Source organism: Malus sylvestris, chromosome 5 (genome assembly GCF_916048215.2).
Source record: "Malus sylvestris chromosome 5, drMalSylv7.2, whole genome shotgun sequence".
In the NCBI taxonomy this organism is placed as follows: Eukaryota; Viridiplantae; Streptophyta; class Magnoliopsida; order Rosales; family Rosaceae; genus Malus; species Malus sylvestris.
This window is the reverse complement of record NC_062264.1, coordinates 17,147,393-17,152,358: the sequence shown is the minus strand read 5'-3', so window position 1 is coordinate 17,152,358 and position 4,966 is coordinate 17,147,393. Positions and strand designations below refer to the sequence as shown.

The window sequence follows — 4,966 nt, the reverse complement described above, 5'->3', positions numbered from 1 at the left end:
AGACTGGGTCTTAAAGAAAAGATTACTCTGCGACAGAGTCCCGAGTGAAGGCACACTTAGTCCAAACTGGGATGGACCGTATGAAGTCATTGGCATCAGTCGCCCTGGCTCTTACACACTTAGAAGCTCCGATGGCAAGACCCTTGGCCATCCATGGAACGCTGATCACTTGAAGTACTACTACAAATAGACTCACGATGTACAAGTGTTGAGCTATAGCCGTTCGGCATCCTATGTAATGAAGGCCATTTGGCAATGAATTCAATAAAGAGGTAATTTAGCCAACTCAGCCCTTACTCTTTTACATTCATAGCAAGCGATGCCGGAACCCTTCTCAATCAGAAAGCAATCCGTCTTCCACAGTCACTACAAAACAAGCAAATGAAGACCGTGTCAAGCGCCAAAAAAAAAAAAAAAAAAAAAAAAAAAAAACAGCTTCATCCAAAAAGCTTCACCCGAAAAGCTTCACCTCCAAAGCTTCACCCACAAAGCTTCACCTAAAAAGCTTCACCCAAAAAGCTTCACCATCAAAGCTTCACCCAGAAAGCTTCATCTACAAAGCTTCACCATCAAAGCTTCACCTCGAAAGCTTCATCTACAAAGCTTCAACACCAAAGCTTCACCTACAAAGCTTCACCTAAAAAATCTTCACCTAGAAAGCTCCCTCTACATACTTTCATCTACAAAGCTTCACCATCAAAGCTTCACCCAGAAAGCTTCATCTACAAAGCTTCACCATCAAAGCTTCACCTCGAAAGCTTCATCTACAAAGCTTCAACACCAAAGCTTCACCTACAAAGCTTCAACACAAAACCTTGCTCCAAATAAACAAATTTTGTTCACAAAACCCAAGATGCCCTTGAACTTGTACAAAAACACTTGGGTAAACATAAACATTTTTTGTTTTACACCCACAAGGGCCCAATATTTTCCTTCTTATTTATTCACTTATATATGTTCCCAAACATATTATAATAGATCCAACAACAAGCCAAAGTCCCAAGTTTCATAATGGACAAAAGTACAAGCAATTCATCAATAATGAAGGTGCTACAAAAATTGGAATCTGCCCCAAAATAGAAATCCAACCCAAGAGACTTTTTCTCTCTCTCCCTCTTCCGCCTCCTTTCATCTATCAAATTTCTTCAACCTCTGCTCTTCTCCAATGGAGCTGAATTTTGGACACCCTATAGTTCTTGAGCATATGAACAACTTTCAAGAAGGAACCATTTCTGTTTGAGCGACGGAAATTAAAGTGTTGAAGCTCCAAACATGACAGTCGGATTCTTGCAGATTTCGAAGCTGCTGTGATGTTTCGAAGATCTGGAAATATTTAACCATTAGTTCATTCTGAATTTTTGATATGTTATGAAAGAGACGATGAGGAACAACGTCAATGAAGAAAGCATGCCGATCTGAACAATAGAAAATGGAGTTTCGAAGCTCACAACAAATCTGACGGGTTGACAGAAAAATAATAACCAGTCATTCATCATACCTGGAGTTCTGGAGTTATACTGCTCCGAGGGATCTCAAATTTGGATATGTTGTAGTTCACGAGCTGAGGAACAACTTCAATGAAGAAAGCATACCGATCTGAACAAGAGAAAATGGAGTTTCGAAGCTCACAACAAATCTGACGGGTTGACAGAAAAATAATAACCAGTCATTCATCATACCTGGATTTCTGGAGTTATACTGCTCCGAGGGATCTCAAATTTGGATATGTTGTAGTTCACAAGCTGAGGAACAACTTCGATGAAGAAAGTATGTTGATCTGAACAAGAGAAAATGGAGTTTCGAAGCTCACAACAAGTCTGACGGATTAACAGAACATTGATGAACAGTTACTCATCATACTTGAATTTCTGAAGTTGTACTACTCCGATGGATCTCAAATTTGGATATGTTGTAGTTCACAAGATAAGGAAAAACTTTCATGAAGACGACTTTGCAATCTGAGCTATAGAGAAAGGTGTTATCTTGCATCCACTCAGGCTGATTAGTGGAAACGAAAAGCAATTCCACCAAAGAAAAGATGAAAAAGAGAGAAAAGCTACTAATTGCACTTGATCTTGTCTAGTCAATAGCATGCAGCATCAAACACACAAAAGTTGGAAATATTTTTAGATAAAGCATATACGAATGTGTGACATCGAAACAAGGATTCGTTACTTTGACAAATTAGTAACACGCGAGACACCTCATTCGGCAACTCTCTTCGCCTGAAGACTTGGGGGACTCCCACCATATGCTACTGCACCTTGATACTCGGCAGTCTCACAACCACTCAGTGACTTGGATTTTTCAAGTCTCCAACCAAGAAGTTTTCCTCACTCGGGAAATTAAGGGAACATTACCTCAAACTACATGCTTCACTCACAAAGCTTCAACAATACAGGTTTCAACAAAAGCAAAAATTCAAAGAACTTTATGAAGAAGGCTTTGGTGTATTTAACACAATATGTTGAAATGAAGCAAAGCTTATTTATTAATATTTTCGATAAGCCACAAATATGTACATATACATGAGTCAAAATAAACAAACAAAAGGGAGCCTTCACAAAGGTTGCTTAGGGGAAGTCTCAGCAGTCGGTAGAGCCCCAGAAAGAGAAAGCACCGGAGGGTGGTTATCCGGAGCCTCAGTACTTGACAAAACCCCAGAAGGAGGAGGCATTGGAGGTTCATCATTTGAAGCTTCATTACCAGGTACAGCCCCAGAGGACGAAGGCAATAAATGCCTTTGGAACAAACCCACAAACCGCTGATGATCAAGTAAAACCTTACCATCAGATTCCTTCATCTGGTCAAGCTTCCTCTTCATGTTTGTAGCATAGTCATGGGCGAGCCGGTGCAACTGCTTATTCTCATGCTTGAGCCCTCTAATCTCCTGTTTGAGACTCATCACTTCAGCAGCCAATGATTCAACTTGGCGGGTTCTAGCAAATAGGCGTTGGGCCATATTAGACACAGAACCTGCACACTGAACACTAAAAGCCAGAGAGTCCTTAACAGCCAACTCATCAGACCGTTTGGAAAGTAGTCTGTTATCTTTGGGAGTGAGAAGGTTCCTGGCCACCACTGCAGCGGTCATATCATTCTTCATCACAGAATCCCCAACGGTAAGAGGACCAGTAGGGGATATGAAGGATGGGCGCCATATGTTGTCTGGAGAAGGCGTGGCTGTCTCTTCTCCAAGGTTCAAGTCAAAACGACGGTCGGAGGGTCCAGACATTTTCAAATGTGTTGAAGAAGGAAGAGGTCAGACAAATCAAGATCTTAGAAGTGCAAGAAATGAGCTTCTACTGGTAGAGATTCAAGTGTGCTGTGGAACTTAATGCCAGCCTCTATAAAAATCTGCACTCGACGGAGCTTCAGAAATCGAAGAGGCGTTTGCTTTCTCAAAAGCTGGGCTGCTCAGAGACCACGAGGGTCGATCTCAGAAATCGAAGAGGCGTTTGCTTTCTCAAAAGCTGGGCTGCTCAGAGACCACGAGGGCCGATCTCAGAAATCGAAGAAGCACCTGCTTTTTCAGCCTCGTCAGCACCTGTCACATGCACAATCAGCTTTGCGAAAATTACGGGCACTCTGTCGAAGATTTCTAGTGAAGTAGAAAGCACGTGAATCTTACTGTTCAATCACCGCTCTCCATATGCACCATCAACTCCTCGGGTACCACATATAACTTTGTCAAAGATCTCTGACAAAGTTTAGGCACGAGAATTTCGAAGTTCCAGCTACCCTACTATTACCCATAAGGGTAAAGGAACAGCACCACTGCTTGACAACTGGAAAGTCCCTATGTGTGTCGACCTCCGTGTTTTGCGGCAAGACAGGTTGGCAAGAACGTCCAACCTTTACTCACATTCGAGAAAAGACTCCCAACATAATTACTTTCTCAAAAACCGGAGTAGCACCGCTTTCCGAATCTCGAGAGTCAGATCCTCGACGGGATTGCTTGTTCGAAAACCGAAGAGGCACAACTCTCAGAACTTCGAGAGCCAGATTTCCTTAGATAGAGCTTGTCTGTAATCTTCACACGTAACATCAGCTTTCCAGATACCACATACCACTTTTTCAAAGTGCTCTGACAAAATTAAAACACGTGAAGCTGGCAGCTCCCACTACATTGCTGTGACCAAGAAGGGTAAAGGAATATCATTACTACTTGTTATTGGGAAATCCCTATATACATTGACCTCCCTCCTCAACGGACAGGCAAACCTGCAAAAATGCTCAACCCTTTCTCGCATTCGAAAAGGCACCCTCAACATAACCTCTCGAAATACTCAGCTTTATTTCCCCCCGATAATACCTCAGCAAATAAGCCACACCAAGAACAAGAGTATCTCATATCATCAGGGTCGAAAGCAAGAGTATCCCATATCATGCTTTCTCCCTATCTTTGTCTTTGTCCTTGTCCACACCTGCAGGACAAGGAGAAAGAGAGCAGTCAGTCGGAACCTGAAATCAAACCTCCAATTTGGAACTGACTGCCTGGAGCCTTTGCCTGGTTGCTTACTTAGCATTGCTCTCGAGTACTCATCCTCAACTGCTGTCAAGGTCACGAATTCCACCGGCAAATACCTCATGACAGTTGATCAGATATTGGCTCTTTACACTGAAGCTGCCAAGCGTGGATGAGTCACTATGAAGGAATGTTCTGAAGGACCATTTAAATGCAAAGGTTGCACACCACTTCTGCCATGCAAAAGATTGAAACAGAAGGTTCAACGGTGAGCTGAAACAGATCACTACAGCACGACACCTTTCCATACCACATTCATTATTCCGTCAACAGCAAAAGTATCCCATATCATCAAGGTCAAACGTACTCTAGATTTGATGGACTTGTTTTGACCCTCAAATTTTTGAGTCGGCCTTATACTTTGAAGGGCACCAGAAAACCCTCAAGCACAGTTCAAGAATAAGCCTGTGGAAAGTTACTTCTTCAAAAGCAAAAGTA

At 42.3% G+C, this 4,966-nt stretch overlaps 1 long non-coding RNA gene across 1 annotated transcript; it reads right to left on the bottom strand.

The window, feature by feature from the left end:
* Positions 1-521: 521 nt before the first annotated feature.
* LOC126621265 (uncharacterized) lies at positions 522-2,131 on the bottom strand. Its single transcript, XR_007622870.1, has 3 exons — positions 1,680-2,131; positions 1,499-1,596; positions 522-1,323 (listed from the first exon to the last, which is right to left on the bottom strand). It is a non-coding gene; the product is annotated as an uncharacterized LOC126621265 (long non-coding RNA).
* Positions 2,132-4,966: the final 2,835 nt, after the last annotated feature.